We start from the raw sequence: 21528 nt of genomic DNA, 5'->3' as shown, positions 1-21528 counted from the left end.
GCCCCGGGCCAAAGGCAGGCGCCAAACCGCTGAGCCACCCAGGGATCCCAACTTGGGGAGTTTTAAAGCACACACCAGCGATAGGGGTTCTGTCCACCGAAAAGCTGATCAGAACGAGTGAGTTTCTGAGTGTTCGCCCAAGGCGCTCCTCTGGTATGAGAACTGGCATCCCTGGATCTATTCCTAACATGGAAAGACAACCTTACAATACAATGTTCTCCATACATCAGAGACTTCCTTGTAAAGCCCAAGATGTAAACCTGTAAAGCTTTATAACAAGATACCAGGAAATTCCCATAGATGTAAATATCCTAACATGTGCTTAGCCCCAAAATGATTCTGTGGAGGGGCTCCCAGCCAGTTCAGTCTGGGGAGCATGTGACTCTTGATCTCAGGTCATGAGTTCGGGCCCCACATTGGGCACAGAGCTGAGTGTTCTGGGTGTCTCTGTCACTTAAGTGTAGGACACGATCTCAGCTCAGGTCTGGATCTTAAGGTCCTGAGTTCAAGCCCCTGCATTGGGTGCCACACTGGGCATGGAACCTACTTTCTAAAAAAATAATAATTGATTAAAATAATAACAAGGAATAATAATTCCTTGTAGACCCAGAATTGGAATTTCCATTGCACTAACGGCTCTGAGTTGACCCTGCAGTGAGATATACATGGGAGGCAAATCAAGAGGATGGCTTTTTTCCCTGATGCAATCCTTTTCGCAGCTTTCAATTTATACTATGGGGCATGTATGAATGTGTTCTTCAAAGCTACATGCCAAGTTAGTGGCCACAAAGAGTCCTAGCCCTCCTGCTTAGTGGGCGCCACACTGGTCAGGGACCACATGGACCACCCTCTTCAAATGCCCCTTCTTATGAGAAATTGCTAAGTTTTTATCCTTCCATTGTATCAGCCAAAAGACAGGCAAGACTTAGGTCTTCCTCACCCACAGGTAATAAGATCAGCCTAATTATGGCACGCAAGGATAAGTGGCCAAGGATTATGGCACTTGGCTGCGGAAGGCAGGGAGCTGGATGGAAAGGGACAAGCATGTGGGATCTGGTGAAGGCTGTTCACCACATCACATGCAGACATTTGCCCCGTATCCGGGTTCTGCTCTCTGACCTGAGGTCAACTGAGGCTAGGAAGCACATGATCCTCCTGATTTGCATAGCCAGAGGGTCAAGGGTAGCCTAATGCCAGGTCCCAATGGCCCCATCACTCACCTCACTTCATCTCACCATGTAGGCATTTTATCATCTCATGTCCTCGAAGGCTGAGAGCAGTACAATATCTTGTGAGAGACCACATTTGCTGAACTTCCAGGACAATACATTGCTACAAGTGTTCTATTTTATTATTAGTTTTTGCTTTTCATCTCTTATGGTGCCTAATTTATAAATTAAACTTTATCATACATATGTACAGGGGGGAAATGGTGGATCTATAGGGTTCAGTACCATCCGAAGTTTCAGGCATCCCCTGAACGTACCCCCCACGAGTAAGGGGACGATGGGACACCAACCCTAGCTGGTCTCCTCTTCATGTCACAAACCAACCATGATGGAGATCTGCTCCAGCTCAGAAGACAGGAGTCTGATCCTCCTGGAAAAAGGTTTGAGCACCCAGGGCCTCAGGTGAATTCAGGACACGCTGCGACAGAATCCACCATCCTTTAATGGAACCCACCACCCTTTTTCTCCACTGTTAGAGAGGGACAGCTTAAGAAACACTGAGGCCGGGGATCCCTGGGTGGCGCAGCGGTTTGGCGCCTGCCTTCGGTCCAGGGCGCGATCCTGGAGACCCCGGATCAAATCCCACGTCGGGCTCCCTGGATGGAGTCTGCTTCTCCTTCTGCCTGTGTTTCTGCCTCTCTCTTTCTCTCTCATGAATAAATAAATAAAATATTAAAAAAAAAAAAAAGAAACACTGAGGCCAAAGCCTCATATGTAGCTGCCCAGAAGCAGGCGTCTCAAACTCCACCCCCACCCTGAACAACACCAGCCTCTTGGAGTCGCCCCTCCATGTGTTCTTCCTCGGTCTCTTCACCTGAACCCACAGCTCTGCCTTCCAGCTCCAGCAAAGGCCCAGAAGTCATCCTTCCTTGGTGCCCCACATTGAGTCTCTCAGAAGAGGCTGTCCATGCTACCTCTCCGAGAGGCCCTGACTCCCCTACTGCCTCCCCTTGCATCCAGAATCACACCCAGCCCCTTGGCCCATGACCAGGTCCCCACGTCCCCTCTCTCACCACCATTCAGGAGCAGCATCTTTGTCCTTGACCTTGGGACGAGCCACCCTTATCACCCTCTCCGGTGGCCACACAGCTGTCCCCTCCCTCTAGAATGCTCATCCAAGTCTGGCTCCTCCTCATGCTGGGTTAGCCCTCATAGACTCCTGCCCTGATGCCTCTCCATGGTTGTCCCTCTTCCCCATGCTCCCCTCCAGCCAGTCTCTGTCATACTGTCTGTTTGTACTCTCCTCATGGCGCCAGGCACCCTCCAAAATTATTTCTTCTTAATGTTCTGTGTTGGTTATCTACCTCCTGCAAGTTGCATAGGCCAGGAGCCTGTGTGCTTCACTCACCACTGTATCCCCGGCACCCGGAACAGGTCCTGGGCCAGCACAGGATACTCAAAAGCTATCTGCTGACCACCTCTGAGAGTCCAGTGACTTCCAGACAACTGACACCTCCCAGGTTGCCAAGGGCCAATGTCAACACCTCAGACCACAGGGCAATAACAGTTCCCGGATGCTCCTCGGTGCTGAGGGAGAAGCCTGAGCTTCCTCCATCTCTGGCCTCCTTCTCCGATGGGCCTCCCCACCTAGCCCAGGACCCCCTAGGAGTTAGCAACAGGGCATGCACTGGCCAGAGAACCAGGCAGAAGTCCTGGCCCTCTGCACCCCAGAGTCCCTGGCAGGAGAGCTCCCTTCTTCCTTTCTTGGCCTCACCACCTGGCCAGGCGAGCTTTTCAATTTCCCCATCCGTAAGACAGGGACAAAGAATGCTTTGTCACCCCACCTACTTCTCACGGGTGTTATGAAACAACTGTTTGCTCGGAAAACACTTTGAGCAACTTGGGTAAAGGTGCCTGTGGCTCCGATGACGCCTGCTGCACCCGATCCAGGCCAAAGAGGGCTGTGCCAGCTAGTCATCCGGTCACCGCCTTGCCCGCCCAAGGGACAGGAGGCAGGAGGCGCACAGTCTCTCCCGGGTCACCAAGCCTATCTTACCAAGCCTGTTGACTGGGCTGCGGTCCCAGAAGATGCCCACAGGGGTGTGTGTGTGTGTGTGTGTGTGTGTGTGTGTGTGTGTGCGCGCGCGCGTGTGCGTGCATTCCTGGGCCTGCCTGACCCACTGATTTCAGCAGAATATGAGCTCTCCGTGGGCCTGGCCAGTGGCCACCGAACACCCAGCCTGCCCTTTGGTCAGGAAGGAGAGCCCAGGGTTACCTGGGGATAACCTGTCTGAGCGCATGCCACGTGGGGCGGGGCCGCAGCGTCAGGGCCAGCCTCCCAGGCCGGGAGCTGGGAACAAAGGGACGCTGCCCTGGCTCCTAGCCGGGAGAGAGCAAGCTCAACCTGCAGGCGCTCAGGTGCCCCTCGCCAGCAGCGGCTGCAGCCACCACGTTGCCATGACAACCATACCTGGCAGCTCTGCTCTGGGTGAGGGTGGAGGCGGGGGCAGCCCCAGCACTGACCAGGCATACCGCACCCCGGGGCCCGCCCAGGTTGAGGCTGAGCATGGAGAAGAGCCCAGGCCCGGGCCGCACAGGGCGACAATGGGCACATCTGCCACTCGGCCAACATCGAGTCCCCGCACCTAGAACTGGGTGCCAGACTCTGAGCCCCCGCGACAGGCCTCTCCGCCCTGCAGCACCCACCCAAGGGCTGCTGACCCCTGAAGCGGGTGGCGAGGCGTCCAGCAGACAGTGCACCGACAGCATGCACATTTAATTATAACTCTCCCGGGCAGAAAGGGCTGGCTATATACAGCACGGCTGCCTGTTCCTAATTACATTTATTTTCAAACGAAGAGCGGTGAGGGGGTGCTGGGGGGGATCTTCTGAAGATGAGTCAGAAAAAAAAATTCCTTCATTGTTATGAAAGCAGAGGAACGTCTCCTGAGGGTGTCTGTAAGGCATCGCTTCGCTGTCACCGCCTGACACGGAAAACCTGAGCGGAGAGCCAACCGCCAAGCCGGTAAACACCCCACGGCGGCTTTCCTGGCTGTGTCCCCGCATCCCTTCAAGTCGGTGCAGGCAGCACGGCGGAGGCCAAGGCCAAAGCATAATCCGCACGAGAGGCCCTCTCCCTCCCGGCCGGGCCGAGCTCCGGAGCCTGGTGAGCCTCCTGCTCCTGCAAAGACGGGCCACTCGGCATCTGCTGTCACCTTAATTGGGAGGCAGCATTCCAGTTGAAACACGGCAAAGGTTTCTCTGTCATCAAAGGAAAAGCCTTCCGACCAGATGGCTGAAATGAAAAGGCTCCATCTTCAGCCTCCACGCGGCCAGCGGGGTTATTAATAACAGCAGCAAGGATGCCGCAAATCAAACAAGCACACCTAAAAACCCCAAACAGTCACCCACACGTGGGGCAGGAGACATCTGTACTTTGGAGGCAGACAGATGACTCTCGTTTCAGGGGCACACGGCTGTTTCAGGGGGGCCTGGTGGGCAGGCCTGCTCAGCCAGTCAGCTGGCTCCTCCGGCAAGGCCTGGCGGCTGCCCTGTCCCCTCCCCTCACACGCACCCGTGGGGTGCGGGGGGAGAGGGAGCAGTAGGTGACGCGTCCACCCAGGAAGGCTACTCAAAGCCAGAGTGTTCAGAATGGGTTTTCCAATAATTTTTTAAACAGTCACACTTGTTTTGTTTGCTTTCTTCCAGGAAGGCTGTGCCGTTCTGGAAAAGGAGGGGGAGGGAAAAAAAATGTGAGTTCATTTCCTGAGTCTTTTAAATATTTCTTTGCAGACAGAGCACTGAGAAGCTGTGGCCAGAGGGCAGAGCAGTCGTAGGTATGCAGCACACACGGAGGGAAGGTCAGAACTCATCCCCCACGTGGGCTCTTTCCAGGCCACAGCAGGACGCTGGATTTAGCAATGAGACAGCGCTCAAGGATCTGGATGCACATCAATTCTCCACCTCCCTCCCAAGAAAATGGTTTTAAGGCCGGTTGTTTTTGGAATGGGTTTTTCCCTGTTTGTCCAGGCAAGGTTGGACTGTTAAACCAGTTTATCCTAAAGAGGGCAGAACATGGACCTGGGGCCCAAGTACTAGGGACACATGAGAGTTGTGGGAGCAGCCAACACTTGTCAAAGTGCTTTTCCACATCCATTATTTTACTTCTCACAGCAACCCCACGAAGCGAATGGCAGCATGCCCATTCCACAGGTAAGGCTCTGGGAGGTTAAGCAGCAAATCCAAGGGCACCTCACCTATTCCCACAGACAAGTCATCTTTCCTGTCGTTTGCTCTTAGCAATCTGTTCCTCCTCTTATTGCTATAGTCAGCATCTTATGCAAAAGTTCTTTGTGGGATGAGCTGGCCCATATCCATCTGCCCGTCTCCCCGACTAGGACGAAAACACCACGAAGACAGGGACTTTCCTTGCTCACAGATGTGCATGGCGGCCAGCACGGAGCCTTGAGCGCAGTAGATGTGTAGTATGTATTTGTCAGATGAGTGAAGGAATGAACAAATGAACAAAAGACTTTTGCCCTGACAGAGGAAAGAAGGTCCAATAGACAGGCAGGGCAACCTCAAGCATGCCAGCCGAGATGCTACAAGGTTCATTTTGAAACTAGTGGCACAAGGTCCACAAACTGAGCCAGCACCATGGCCACGAAGACCTAGCTGCAATGAGGTGGCCTTTGTCTTTCCTGCCCAGATTACTGTGTGCAGCTTACAGGGAGTGTGTCCCCCACCATGCAGATGGGGTCCGTGCACCCTTTTGACAGATGGACCACTCAGGGACTGAGTAGTGGCCCTGCCTTTTCCCTGGAAGTTATATGGCAAGTCAGGGACAGAGTTTGCAATCAGACATGTCAGTCAATTCCCATAGATTCCCTGATCAGCTCATGGATTAAAGCAATGATCTGTTTTTTGTTTTGTTTTTTCAGAACAACAGTCCCAGTTCTAGTTCTGCCTCATGAAGATGGCACCTGGCCTCACAGCTTAGAAGACTGGCCACTGACAAAAGTCTCTGTGACCCCCGCCGTGGCTTCCTCTGCTCTCCTCTGAGACCCAAGGCAGCTTCCATGGACAGTCGGAACGAGGAAAGTAAAGCAGACAGAAGCACACAGGGGAGATGGGACTGGAAAGAGGACCCCCCCCCCCGCCATGAGCCCCCCACTCCCACCTGCCTTGCCACACTGCGGGCTGATTCTGCTCTGATGGGCTTGCTGGTGTCTGCCTTTGATCTTGGTTTAAACACGAGCATGTGAGGGCACTTGGGTGGCTTGGTGGTTGAGCATCTGCCTTTGGCTCAGGTCGTGATCCCTGAGTCCTGGGATCGAGTCCCACATCAGGCTCCCTGCGGGAAGCCTGCTTCTCCATCTGCCTGTGTCTCTGCCTCTCTCTCTGTGTGTGTGTCTCTCATGAATAAATAAATAAAATCTAAAAAAAAAAAAAAAAAGGAAAGAAAGAAAAAATCTTAAACACAAGCATGTGTAAATGCTCACTGTGTTCCTGGCCTTGCCTTCAACACCAGGACTGCTGCAGAAACCCAGGGCCCTGCCCTCAGAAGGCTGCCAGTCCAGCGTGATGCCGGGTGGTGAACCAAACAGCACAGCCCCCTTCCACCCCACTCCACCCCCAGAATCCCCAAAGCCCAGAGGCACAAGCCAGGCCTGACACCCCTGGGTCTGCTGCTCCTCTGGGTAGATGTAAAGAGGCCGGGTGCTCCCAGCCTCAAAGGGCCAATTCCTCCCTTTCAGCTTCTTCCTTTCTGATTCCGCCAGGTCAAGGTTTATGAGAAAGTGGATCTCACCATTTCTAGGACAGCAAAGTGAGGGACTTGTCACCAATCACCCTTAATGAGACCACATTCTGTTCCCGGGTCACACAGAGTAAATGCTGGAAATTGGACTCGTCACGTCTACTGCCTTCTGATAGATGGCCCTTTGGAGCTGTGGCATACATGACAGCTCTGGGTCGAGGGGGACCAGGATTGCCTGTGGCATCATGCGTGTAACACACACCAGAGAAGACCTGGGGACACCGGGACTCACTGGGGAACTGTGCCTCCCACGACAACTTCCCTCCAAAAGGCCATTTGGCTACAACATATCATATGACTTGTTCTTAGAGTTACATTTTAACTGACAAAGTTTAACAACTATGACTTATGGCCTTCTAAAATTGGCAGCAGAAAAATGAACTGAGGAAGTAATGGAAAAAAACCACAAGTGAAGCCACTCTATATTATGCACAATTTCTGTTATGTTTTTTTTTTCCTTTCCAAGTGTGTGTGTGTGTGTGTGTTTTCGAAGGGTAGCAAATATTTTCCAGATACACTGTCCTGGCGTTCCCAAGCACATATTTATGCCAAGTTTATAAAAAGCAGCTGCAGACAGGGTTGACTGGAAGGATTGCTCTGCTGTCTGGTTTCCAGAAGGTGCCTCGGTTCTCCCTCTGCCACCAGGACACAGTCTTAACCTCCTCAAACTCTCAAATCTGCATCATGTGTCCGAAACAGGACAAGCCCGCGGCTCCAAGTGATCTGGACAAATGCTCACCTCCGGCCCTTCTGAGCTTTCACACACTTCTGATCTGCAAGGTGCTTTAGTGACACATGCTTGATCATTTTTAGTCATTTCAAAATCCTCATACAGATACAAAAAGGAAAGTGTTCCAAAACTCATTTCACAAATATCTGGATGGCTCAGAGGGGCCTCATCAGCACCAGTTTCTGAAAGTTTAGAACATATGGTGAAGCCCTCCCTGGGTAGGCTTGTGTCAACCTGCCTTTGCATCTGCTTACCCTGGGTTCAGCAAAATACCCTTCCCCTGTCCCCAGAGCGTCCTATCCTGGGGCACCTGGGTGGCTCAGTGGTTGAGGATCTGCCTTTGGCTCAGGGCATGACCCCAGAGTCCTGGGATCAAGACCCACATCAGGCTCCTCACAGGGAGCCTGCTTCTCCCTCTACCAGTGTCTCTGCCTCTCTCTGTGTCTCTCATGAATAAATAAATAAAATCTTAAAAAAAGAAAAAGAAGAGGATCGATCCCTGAGTGGCTCATCGGTTTAACACCTGCCTTCAGCCCAGGGCGTTATCCTGGAGACCCAGGATCAAATCCCACATCAGGCTCCCTGCATGGAGCCTGCTTCTCCCTCTGCCTGTGTCTCTGCCTCTCTCTCTGTCTCTGCCTCTGGGTCTCTCATGAATAAATAAATAAAATCTTTAAAAAAAGAAAAAGAAAAAAAGATCCTCCAATCCTTCCCTTCACCCCTCCGTGGCCTCCCCCCAGCTTCCGCCCATTGAGAAGCTCCAACCTCTGCTCTAGCACATTCTTGATTCATCACTGCACACCCTCGGACACCCTGGGACATTCCGAGTGACTGCTCACCTGCACCCAAACCCAGACTCTCACTGGCCTGTGGTGGGGACTCCACTCACCTCCCTCCCCCACCTCAGGCCTAATGAAGACAATAACAGCGGGCTTTGTAGCTTTCCTAAGGGTGACTAATTGGTTAATCTCGGGAAGGCCCTTTGAAGATGAAAAGCCGAGTATTACTCATGGGGTTGAAGGCGCGCACCTGCCCTCCCGTGGCCTGGGTCCCCGCTCAGAGCGGGCCTGGCTGGCTGGGGGGCAGGAGCGACATGGGGGGCACTCCCAGCACCCACCAAGGGGGAACCGGGAGGCCTCTGCGGCCTGCGCTGTGTGGGCCACTCTGAGTTTGGGGACTGTCTCATCAGCTTTTACGTGGTTTAACAAGCCTCCAGATAACTCTGCCAAGAGGGCAGCGCATGTCCGAGAATCAGTCAAGACAGTGTTTCCTGGTAATTGTTTAGGGGAAGATGCTTTCCTTACAATGAATTCCTCCCTGGCCATGGCGCTTTCTCCTTCCTGTCCTTGGGGACAGGAGCCTGGGGTGGGCTGGGCAGTGGTGGGTGCTCTGTGGTGGGGAGACCTGAGGTCTGGGGTGCCAGGGTGGGGCAGTGGTGCTGTCCCGCCTTCCCCAGCTTGTGGTCCCTCCCCCCAACAGCTCCGAGAAAGAGGAAGTGGCAGCAAGAACAGGGAACCAGAGGCCAAGACAAGGGATGAAGTCAAGGGTCGCCCAGCACCATGCCCCCGCCTACCCTTGACCCCGTGGGTCAGTGGGTCCAGGGGGACTTTGACACAGTGGCAGCTGGGAAGCCAAGAACAGAAAGTCTTTAATCCGTGCAACCTAATGCCAAGATTCCGGCTGAGAGAGCCCATTTCCTGCCCCCCACTGTCTGCACATTCCTCCCATTCCTCCCAGCACCTTCTCCCAGTGACCCCTCACCACGCAGCCTGTGCTCTCCCCCCACGGCCAACTGCTTCTTCCTTCTAGAAAACAAGTCCCGTGGCCAGCAGGATTCCACACACTTCTGCTTTCTCTCTCTTAGATCCCCAGGTTCTTAGAAGCTTTTCATGGCCCTTTCTCCTCAGGCAGATTGCCTGGAACCCCGGAGGTCCCCCTGGGACATGCAGAATGGTAAAGATTTAGAGAGCAGGATGGAAGATGGGAGCACAGCAGTGAGAGAGAGGCCAGAGGGGCCACTACATCTTCACATCCAGCCAGGAATGGGTTGCAGAGGGTGGGGGACACGCCAGCAGGAACAGGCTAGGAAATTTTTCTGCCTCTGTTTGGGAGAAGGTGGGTGGAAATGAGTTTGGAGAGGATTAGAATGGGGTGGGGGGGGGTACTGTTTTGAGGAGGCAGCGTCCGTTCCACAATTCTAACAGTGCCATCAAGTGGCCCTGCATGTAGACGCAGGCCGGAGCCTCCAGACAGCCCTTGTGACCCGGTGCACGGAGGAGCCATGGGGCTTTGCTACCTGCCAGCAGCCAGCCAAGCGCCCTTCCCTGGAACGGCAGGCCAGGCGATGTGGAGGGTACCCCCCAAGGCTACGTGTAACAACCCCAGTGGAAATGGGTCATCCAGTTTAGCACGTTCCTGCAAAGTGCTTCATCAAGACTCATGCCCACACGTGGAGGCATCACTGGGAGGCGTTGAAACAAAAGTCACTATCCTATGGGAGCCACCAAAGCACATTTTCAACCTAAGACACGGTCAGGGACCAGAGCAAGCCTGTCTGTGCCAGCAGACTCTTGTGCGTGTCCAAAGGAGAGACGAGGACTGAATCGAGGTGCTGGGCAAGGCTTGGTCCAGTGAGCACACAAGAGGAGGCCCTGCCAGCACCCCTAAAGCCACACTTCCAGCAGGGACACAAGTCTTCTTCTGGCGTTCCATTCTCTTACTTGCATTTTTTTTTTTTAACTCTGCAAGTTAAAATCAACTCACCGTAGAAATACAAAAGTGGTTTTCTCTCTAAAAAGAGGATTTTTCTTTTAAATATTTATTTATTCATAGAGACACAGAGAGAGAGGCAGAGACAGGCAGAGGGAGAAGCAGGCTCCCTGTGGGGACCCGATGCAGAACTCAATTACGACCTGAGGCAAAGGTAGATGCTCAACCACTGAGCCACCCAGGCGTTCCCCCAGGCACCCCTAAAAAGAGGAATTTAAAAGAAACAAAAGGCTTTTCCTGGCAGTGGTGTGTTTGTGTAGCTGGGCATGAGGAGACAGAGTGAGGAGATGAGCAGACATTCCAGTAGGAGCCAAGGCCCTGGGGCCAGTCCCAGCCTTGACATTCAGTTGCTGTGTACCTCTGGGGCGGTGACCCCACTCCCTAGCCTCATTTTTCTATAAAAATGAGGGGGGAGAAATAGATCCATGGTTTTCAAAACTACACTCCCATGTCCCAGGGGAGGGGTGCCAGTTTGGTAGGACTTTGGTCCCCATACCCTTTACAAGAACAACCCTGTCTTTATCCATCCTACGTGTTTGGCTCTTAGGTAAGATCTTATTTTAACAAAGGGTCCTGCAGTATGGTAACCACTTTTGAGTTATACACCCAGACCATGACGCTCAGAACTATCCATCATGCCAGCAGAGTTGAGGCCTTAATACTGTGTTTATACTTCATGACCCCAGACCCAGACTACAGGTGACTACATGAACATGAACAGCTACCCCAGGTGAGCCAATCTGACTCCTCCTCCCCAGAACTGGAAACTGGATCAGATTGGGTCAAGGTCTGTCTTTGTTATAGCTGAGGCAGCCACGTTGGATCAGAGGACTGAAGGGCTCAGGGCGCCAGCCCCTCTTTCTGCTCCCCACTACACCCTCACTGTGTTTCCCTACAATATATTGCCCCTGTGAAACTTCTAAAGCTCTGGACAAGACCATCTAAAAACTTCTTCCCAGGGGCACCAGTGGCTCAGTCTGTTGACTGTCCAATTCTTGGTTTCAGCTTGAGCCGTGATCTCAGGGGTCATCGATGGAGGCCCACAACTAGCTCTGCCCTCAGCAGAGAGTCTGCTTGAGATTCTCTCCCCCTCTCCCTCAGCCCCTCCCCCTGCTCACTTGCAGCACGTGCCTGCGCACTCTCTCTCTCTCAACAAAATAAATCTTTAAAAACAAAAACAAAAAAAGCTGCTTCTCAGCTCTAAGAAACAAGGTCACCAACCCAGGGCAATACACCTCATCCCCCCAGAGCCACACTCTGTTTTTGAAAATAAAGGGAAGTTTCTTTTTTTTTTTTTTATTTATGATAGTCACACACACAGAGAGAGAGAGAGAGAGGCAGAGACACAGGCAGAGAGAGAAGCAGGCTCCATGCACCGGGAGCCCGATATGGGATTCGATCCTGGGTCTCCAGGATCGCGCCCTGGGCCAAAGGCAGGCGCCAAACCACTGCGCCACCCAGGGATCCCTAAAGGGAAGTTTCTAAAGAGACCAAGTTTTTATGAATTAAAATGTTTAACAGAGTAGGCATATAATGACTCAGTAAATATTGACATTATCATTCTATTGCTGATATATTCAAAGATTATTTATAAATCAGTCATATTATCCTGTTACTATAAATTTTAATCTCAAAAACATTTGTTATTTGTATCTACTTGGACCTCACCTATCAATAATACTTTTTTTAAAATTTATTTGTCCCAGGGTAGCCCTGGTGGCGCAACAGTTTAGCGCCACCTGCAGCCTAGGGCATGATCCTGGAGACCCTGGATGGAGTCCCACGTCAGGCTCTCTGCATGGAGCCTGCTTCTCCGTCTGCCTGTGTCTCTGCCTCTGTGTGTGTGTGTGTGTGTCTCTATGAATAAATAAATAATCTTTAAAAAAAATAAAATAAAAATAAATTTATTTGTCCTGAAATCTTCCATCCAAGGATTTAAGTATCTATAAATATGCTAGTTCATTCATTCTTCCATTTTCTTAGATGCTCCAAGTTTACCAAGTTTACCAAAGAAATAGATCTTTCCACTAAGATCTTACAGGATGGAATTTGAAGAAATCCCAATTTTAAATGCATATTTCCTAAATTACATCTTCTCATGTTAAAGAAGACTTGTGCCTTCTTTACTCTACAATAAATGAGAGAATCACATATTCTCCATTTAAGAAAAGGCTCTCAAGGTACTTGAGTATTTGTCAAAATCTGCATCATGACTCAAGAGTGGGCCCTGAAATCAATTTAGTGGATCAGAATCAGCATTTTAGAATTAAAAAAAAAAAATTAGAGGGTGTCACATGCAGTAAGGCTACATGTTGTTATGTAAAACCTGATTTCAGATATACAGGTATGCATGGGCAGGGGGAGGATGTCCAATGCATGTCTCACTGTGGGCCTCAAAAAGGTGTGACAGGGTCCCAGCCCAACCATGCCACCCCTCCTCTTCTTAACACCTCAGCCCAACCCCACACATGTGTATGGGTGCACGTGCACCCAACAGCATGTCCGCATCATCCCACGTGCCCACACCAGCAGGATCACAGGAATTTCCACCCAATTGTGACCTCCTTTCCTCAGAGTACCAGCTCTGCTATGGGCCAGGCCTGCCACATTGGATTTCCAGCACACATCTGTTGGGCTTTCATTTTTGGTACTGGCTTTGGGGCAGGAGAAGGGGGTGTGGGGCAGGTGGCTGTTGGGATCAATGAAATCCAGCCAGCTGGGCCTGAAACCCTTGAGCTCTCTTGGTTATGCTGGTGCTGGGCCTGGATGATGGGGACTGTCCAGTAGCCATTAATCTTAAGTAGGCAGGGTTACAAAGGATCCTGGCACAGGATTGCATTCAACCCCCAGCAGGACAGCAGTGGTCTCTGCCAGCCATGGCCAAGTCCACACAATAGCAGAGAACCTATTAGAAAACAGATACAAAATAACCATTTTACCTAATTTTGTCTTTCGCTGGCATGAATCAACCACAGGATTGTTTCTGGCCTAGTACAGGGCGCGCTCTTGCTACTCATAGGTAGAGCAAGGAGCTGCATTCACCTGGGAGCTTGTTAAGAGAATCTCAGCCCCTACCACCCAGGCCTAATGAGTAAGAATCTGCATTTTAACAAAACCATCAGATTCATGCAAGCACTCACAGAAGCTTGAGGAGCTCCATTCAAAAATGCTGGTCCCCAAACTCACTGACACCCAGTTGCCCTGGTTTCCCATCGGTGGGGGAGAAGACGTCAGCACACATTTGTCTTTTCTCGGTAAGCGCTGTCTCACTCTGATTTTATTCCCTTCCTTCTGGCATTAATACGTGCTCTGTGTTAGGAAGAGGGATTGTGTTTAGTTCTGCTCCATATCTTCAGGAGGCAAAGTAAAACGTAGTTACCTACGCCTGCCTCTTTGCTGAACTGTTCTAGCCATGAGCCCAAAGCCTCCAAACAACTTGTGAAAAGGAAACTGGAGTGTGTCTCACTGACCCCATGCCATCTAAAGCAGAATTGGAGAGCGGGGTCCACGTTAAGACTAGGGGTGCAGAGATGTCATCTGGGTGGCTCAGTGGTTGAGCATCTACCTTCGGCTCAGGTCATGATCCCAGGGTCCTGGGATCCAGTTCCACATTAGGCTCTGCATGGAGCCTGCTTCTCCCTCTGCCTGCATCTCTGCCTCTCTCTGTGTCTCTCATGAATAAACAAAATATTAAAAAAAAAAAAAAAAAGACAGTCGGTGCAGCAGCGTCTGCGCAATCGTGCTCGGTTTTAGAAACTCCAAGAGGTGCCCACTCTGTGAGGAACATTGCAATTAGCTCAGGCACAGACCCAGGGAGTTAGCAGGCCAGTTAGAATGTGGCGTTCCAGCCACCAGCAGAGCCAACCTCAGCCTGGGCTTGCCCACCCGCTCTGCATCCATGCCTCTGGAGCAACCATAAACCAGCAGATCGCTGTAAGAGCGTCATGTGCATGCAACATGGCACCTTCATCCCAAGTATAGGGACGTGAAATCTTATAAAAACGGGCCCAGCACTTTGGCCTGCATTAAGAAGCCAGCCTCCATAGCTGGAGACTCAAATGTGTCCAGGCTTGTCTTGCCTGACATTCTCTCCTGACACCTGGAGAACCTGTCAAGAGTAGGAAGCAAGCAGAAGGTAGAGAAATCATGCAACAGGGTCAACAGGAGTGTTCTTCCTGAGTAGAGGGGATACTTGGAGTGACTCTGTGATACTGGGAAGAAGAAAATCTAGGGCCTAGCGTAGTGAGAATGACAGAAGACCAGGAGACAGGCAGCATCTGAGCCCGGGTGGCCCTGTAGAGGGAGGGACAGGAGCAGACCCATTCTCGGCCTGGGAAGCCCACTTCCGTGCACCAGCAGCAGGCCCTCTGGTCCCAAATGTGCTGTCCTGACCATCCTGTCCTGACCATCCTGGTCCTGACCATCCTGTCCTTACTGTCCTGTCCTGACCGTCTTATCCTGACTGTCCTGTCCTGACAGTCCTGGTCCTGACCATCCTGCCCTAACCATCCTGGTCCTGACTGTCCTGGTCCTGACCATCCTGTCCTGACCATCCTATCCTGGCTGTCCTGTCCTGGCCATCCTGTCCTGACCATCCTGGTCCTGACCATCCTGTCCTTACTGTCCTGTCCTGACCGTCTTATCCTGACTGTCCTGTCCTGACAGTCCTGGTCCTGACCATCCTGCCCTAACCATCCTGGTCCTGACTGTCCTGGTCCTGACCATCCTGTCCTGACCATCCTATCCTGGCTGTCCTGTCCTGGCCATCCTGTCCTGACCATCCTGGTCCTGACCATCCTGTCCTGGCCGTCCTGGTCCTGACCGTCCTGTCTTGGCTGTCGCGGTCCTATCATGACCATCCTGTCCTGACCATCCTGTCCTGGCCGTCCTGTCCTGACTGTCCTATCCTGGCCATCCTGTCCTGACCATCCTGTCCTGACTGTCTTGGTCCTGACCGTCCTGTCCTGGCCGTCCTGTCCTGACCGTCCTGTCCTGACCATCCTGCCGGCAGCAGGCAGGCCCTCCTTCCCAGTGTCCTGGGATTCTCAGCATTCCAAAGCCTACAAATAACAAAGGCAGTTTTGTGGCGTTTCAGAACAAGCTTGGAAACTTTTAAATGTCAAAATGAATGATGTGGAAAGACTTGTGGGAGAAGCGAAGAGGCAGAGGCTGAGCTGGGAGAAAGGAAAGGCTCCAGGACACCAGAGGGGCCGCTGGTTAACAAGTCTTTGGGGCTCAGAAGTCTTTTAATAAAAGGGATACTCAGAAGCAGAAAAACATCTTGAGCTGTCACAAGGACCAGTGATGTGGCAAAAATGTAAAGATTAATGCAGCCCCGGCAATGAAGGCTCATTGCTGAACTGTTCTGTTACTGATTTCATTGAGGATCTGCTGTCTGAGGTGGGGAGCGTCTGATTTGCGCAAGGATGTCGCAGGGCGAGGAGTGCTATGACCCTACCCGGCCCGGACCCGGATCCGTATCTGGAGACACTTGCCGCTCTGTCTTGCCAGGAGCCGGAGGCCCCATGACCAGGAAGGAGGCTTCCCATGCCGGAGGCCAGACTTGTCACTGGAATTGCACCATCCACAACAGCCCCAGGAGAAGGCGGGGGGCTGGCCTGTCCACGCCCCTTATCATTTGGGCAGTGATGCATCATGCCCAAGGCCGGGCACAGAGTGGACAGCCGCCCCCCAACCTTAGTTTTCTCATCCGTGAACGCCAGGCCCAGGCTGGGAACCGGTGGCATCCCCCTCGGACAGTGACATTCTAGAGGCTCAGCAGTGAGAATGCTGTGGTTGAACGTGTGGAGCAGGACTCCTAATTCCACGAGGTGTGCTGACTCCAGGACACTCCCACAGCCTGTTTGCACCTCATAACCAGCCCTCAAATTGTGAAGTTCCATTTTACAGATGGAGAGACAAAGGCCCAGAGAGGTGGAGGGACACGGGACCAGGGCCACTGGGGCCGACGGCAGGAAATGTCAGCCAGGAAGGCAGTCACGGGCACTCTCAATCCGGGCTGCTGCCAGAGGCTCCTCTTCTCAAGGACCATGCCCTCCGGGGACACTGACCATCCTATCCTGTCCTGACCATCCTGGTCCCAGCTTTGTCAGCCTCTAAACCCCAAGAGGAAAGGTACTGATCTCTTTTGAGTGAGGCCTCCCCAATGCCTGACCTTAAAGTGTTGAAGAAAGATCTGGAACTGTCCCCACCCCCTCACCCAGATGCTTTGTGCCTGACCATTCCCTTCAGATCCCTTTAAGTCTCACTATATATCCCACGAACCCTGCCCCAGCCCCAGAGCTGGTGGCCAGCTTCACCCCTACTGGGACTGGGACATCACCCTCCCCACCCCCACCCCACTGAGCACCCCCTCGGCCCAGAGCCCAGTGCCCACTTGGATGACCTTCGGGGCCCCTTCCCCTCTATCATGTCACTGGAATACATGCAGGGGAGGGCCCGCAGCCAGGTCAGGAACAGGAATCACAGTTCTGCAGCCTCACCCACCCCCAGAAGGAGTTGCCACAGAACCGGGGCCCAGGCCAGATGCTGCCATGCCATCCCTCTGCCTGTGCATGGGTGTCCCACATGCTCGCTCTCTCACACTCGCCACTCAGACAACCAGGAACAATGGCTGAGCCCTGAGAACTCGCCCAAAGGCCCCCCTCCCAAAGGCCCCCCTGCACCTCCCATTTCCCCAGCCTCTCAGGGGGAGAGCTCCTTCACTTGGCCATCTGCCATTCCACCCCCCACTAGGATGCTGAGACCACAGTCACCCCAAACAGGAAAGGCTGTCTCATTCTGTCCTCACCCCCCAGCACCTCTGCATGTGGGCAGAAAGGGGGAGGGGTGTGGGGGGCAGGCTCAGAATCACCGCACATCCTGTCTGGGATTCTTGTCCCCAGGGCCTCCCAAATGTGCAATTACCTGCCAGCACCACCCACACCCCACCCAGCTCCCCTGCACAGCACCAGCTGGCCTCTCCAAGGAATCAGCCCTCAGGTCCAAACGCTGAAAGCAGCCCAATCAGCAGTAACGTGGGCAGTCAGCAGTCACCTCCACTCAGCCGCAGGGGAGGTGCTCGGCTGAACAGCGGCTGCGTGGCCCTGACCCTCACCACGGTGTGTGTAAGCCCCCGGAACAGCAGCCAGCAGCATGGGCCACCAGTGGCACCCTGGCCTTCCCGAGGGAGATGTTTCATGGGGTCTACATAGCCCCGATCCTCTCACACAGGAGGGATCGCGGCAACTGAATGACTCCAGTGTTCATGGCCTGGAGATCGGGTAAAGAGGGAGGAGGCTGAACGAACTCTTAGCTGGGTGCCAACAGGACTCCGCTGCACTGCTGCCTCTCCAGTGCCCAGGGCCACCTGGGGCGAGCCACGGAGGCGCCAGCCTCTCCCAGATCTTCTCTCGGCCTCTGGCTGTCCCAAGTCAGCTTTCCCAATACATTCACTGCAAAGTCATCTTACCATAGAATAAAATGAGTGGAGCAAAGATAAGTTTTATTCTAAAGAGTCTTGCTTCTAGCAGTCATGGACAGCCATCAGGCTGGCAGTCAGCCCCAGGCCTGAGCCCCACAACCAGGCAGAGTGATCCGAGTGGGCCTCCCCCGGCCACAGCAGGATCTTCCTGGAGAGCCTCAGCACCCGGCATTGAGCCAGACTGAGAAAGGAATGGGCAGCGAAGGTGGGCAAAGGCCCATCATTAGGCCCAAAGACAACGAAGGAGATGGGGCCAGCCAGCCTGCCTCTGGGGTGGATGAGCAGACCTCAAATGAGGGGAGTACAGCTTCAGGAGCCCCTGCCTTCCCCACCTGCTGCTGCCAGGGGGACTGTCCAGTGTGCCTGAATTTGGCCGAGATCCTTCCAGCAGCAGCTAGAGAATGGGGAGGGCCCGCAGCCAGGTCAGGTCTCCACACCCCTGCCCCCTGGGCCAGCATGCAGCCAGATGCTCACACTAAGCCATAACCACGATCAGCTTAAGCTGGCTTCTCCGACAAAGCAACGCCAATGTCTGTGGTTTGAAGTTTCAAGGTCCCTGAGTTTCAAGGGACATCTGAGTCCATGACAGAGTGATGGGTGGTGAGGGAAAGAGGGTGAAATGCTGATGTTCTAAGTAGGGCCTGAGGCAGGGACTGGGCAGGGAGGCACAGGACCAGAACAGCTTTCTCTTCCTTTTCCTTGTCAATCCTGTGCATATCAGACACTGAGAGAGTGAGGGGATCACTCCTGCTCCAGGCCCAGCTCCTCCTGACCTCATCCCCTGACTTCTTAGGGGACATTCCCACCCCATCCCTACAAGGCAGCCCTTGGCAACGGCCTCCAAAGGTACTGCTGGGAGCTAGGAGTGCAGGGCCCCGATCTTTAAAGAACCACTGCCACACTCTGGCAAATGCAAGGAAATCATCCCTGGTGCTCTGTGCCTGTAGGACAGCCTCTGAATGTCCCGTGTTTATGAGAGGTCAAATCCGAACAAGGCTGAGGCCAGGCCTGCCTGTAACAAGTCCTAGGCAGGCATCAGCAGGAAGATCACTGGCAGTGGCATAAGAGTGGCTCCTTGTGGGACAGGAGCACATAGAGGCCAGGGGCTGAGGAAGAAGATACACAGGGTAGAGCTCTGGCCGGGCAGAGGACACAGATGCTGAGAGCCACAGGGACTTTCAGGAAGACTGAGGTCCATCCTGGGAAGCAGAGAGGACACCGTGGTGACACTCCATCCCCTGCCTGGGAAAGGACTCACAGAGCCGACCTGATGGGATGGCACCAGCACCTGGAGGGGCTCTACAGTCCTGCCACCTGGACTGGTACCAGGACAGCCCACCAGGCACAGTAGGGAAGCTTTGGGCAGCCAGGTGGACATGTGCTACCCCACACCTGACCTGAACCGGGCTGCTGAGGATGCCTGCCCAGAAATCTGATTGGCTGAGAGATTTCAGCTTCTTTCTAGAGGACCAATGTGAAAAGTGTGTACACTTGGGAGCTGACACAGTCCTCCCTTCCTCAATATGGACTAGGAAGCAGAGTCTTACTGCAGAGAGGATACAAACTTAAGAGCTCTGCAAGAGAGAGCATAGAAACTAATAGAAAAACTGCCAGCCTCCCCCTCAATTCTGTGAGCTATCTGATATTTTCCCAGCAAACCTTAACGAAGTTTGATTTCTGGTGCTTGCAACAAAAGACCTAGACTGGCCATGCATGTTATCACATCGAGTTCCTATAACATAACACTATGAGGGCAATACTCTTAATTGCCTTGAACACACAAGGAAATTAAGGGAAGCTCTCCAGAGCTTGGATCTGCTCCTGGACAGTCAACTTTCAAAACCCATTGTCTTCACTAGAGTCCTGTACACCTCTCCAAGGTGACCTCTCCTCAAGCATAGAGAAAGGAAATTGAAGGAGATAATATTTGAATGTATCTTTCTTTCTTTCTTTTTCTTTCTTTCTTTCTTTCTTTCTTTCTTTCTTTCTTTCTTTCTTTCTTTCTTTCTTTCTTTCTTCCTTCCTTCCTTCCTTCCTTTCTTTCTCTTTCTTTCTTTCTTTCTTTCTTTCTTTCTTTCTTTCTTTCTTTTTCTTTTTTTTTCGAATCTAAGTTTCTGCTATTGGCCAACACATCCACGCTCATTACAGGATGCACCCACTGAGGAGGAAGCATGCAAGTAAGTGGCCATGAGCCGTCTACATCCAGAGCCAACACCATGTCTGGACCAGAGCAAACACTCCAGCCTCAAATCCCCATTGCTCATGCCCCAGCTCCTTGTTTACCTTTCTTGATTGGCCTTGAGCACACATGACTATAATCACCTGCTTTTGTTCCTTGTCTCCATGGAGACTGTGAGCTCAATGAGGGGGAAGAGACCACTTACTGGGCAGTCTTTGCATCTGCTGCCATGCCTTCCTTTTGCACAAGCAAGCCCTCACTAAATGTTTGTGAGTAAATAAAAGAGTGAATGATGCACATGAATATGCAGGTCTCCTACCATGTGAGTACACTGGTGGGGGAACCAGTGAAGACAGGTCAGTACTCTGCAGTGCCTACACCTGGCACTAGAGAGCACCCACGCACACCAAGAAGGTGCTTCTGAGAAAAGAGTGGAGGTGAGATTTTGGTAGACAGTTTTCAAGGAAGAACGCTGATGTTCATCTATAAGATCTCCTTGACTGAAAGTCTGCAGTCTTGCACAAATGAGCCAGTCTCAGCAGGACACACTATACTGATCAGGGTTCTCCAGAGAAATAGAATCAATAAGATATATACACATGCTATAAAGAGATTTCTTATAAGGAATTTGCCCATAGATCCATGGAGGCTGGCAGCCCTAAATCTGCAGCATGGGTGGGCAGGTTCAAGATCCAGGACAACCAATGGTGCAGATGAAGTCCAAAGGCCACCTACTGGAAAGGCCCTCTTATTGAAAGACAGAAGTCTTTTTGTTCTACCCATGCCTTCAACTGATTGGATGAGGCCCACCCACATTAGGGAGAGCAATCTATTTTACTCAAAGTTCACCAATTTAAATGCTAACCTCATCTGAAAACACCCTTCAGTTGACACATAAACTCAATCGCCACATATACACACTTTAAGCTTTTGGCCCAGAGGCGATGATCTTTCGTGGAGACCTGCATTTCTCTCTCTCTCTCTCTCTCTCTCTCTCTCTCTCATATCCTTTCTTAATAATCCTGTAATGAGTGTGAAGCACTAGAACAAAGATCTGTTTCCTCCCAAAGAAACCCAAAAGTTACATTGATCACTGTTCTTCTCATGTGCATCCCCCAGAAGGAAATGCAGGGAACACGACCCATAAGAGTGGTTGTAAGCTAAACTTCTGAGGGCATTATCCTAACCTACAGGACTTAAATACACTGTTAGCAGATTTTTAGTCAATGTTTAAAAATGAGCTGACGGATCCCTGGGTGGCTCATCAGTTGAGCATCTGCCTTCGGCTCAGGGCATGATCCTGGGGTCCTGGGATTGAGTCCCCCATTGGGCTTCCCGCAGGGAGCCTGCTTCTGTCTCTGCCTCTGTGTGTGTGTGTCT

The 21528-nt window shown here is 52.2% G+C and overlaps 1 long non-coding RNA gene across 1 annotated transcript; it reads left to right on the top strand.

The window, feature by feature from the left end:
* The first annotated feature begins 4070 nt into the window (after positions 1–4070).
* On the top strand, positions 4071–6652 carry LOC140598604 (uncharacterized). Its single transcript, XR_012001064.1, has 3 exons — positions 4071–4335; positions 4962–5381; positions 6110–6652. It is a non-coding gene; the product is annotated as an uncharacterized lncRNA (long non-coding RNA).
* The last annotated feature ends 14876 nt before the right edge of the window (positions 6653–21528 follow it).

This window comes from Vulpes vulpes, chromosome 4, assembly GCF_048418805.1.
Source record: "Vulpes vulpes isolate BD-2025 chromosome 4, VulVul3, whole genome shotgun sequence".
Classification (NCBI taxonomy): Eukaryota; Metazoa; Chordata; class Mammalia; order Carnivora; family Canidae; genus Vulpes; species Vulpes vulpes.
This window is presented reverse-complemented; position numbering and strand designations above follow the sequence as displayed.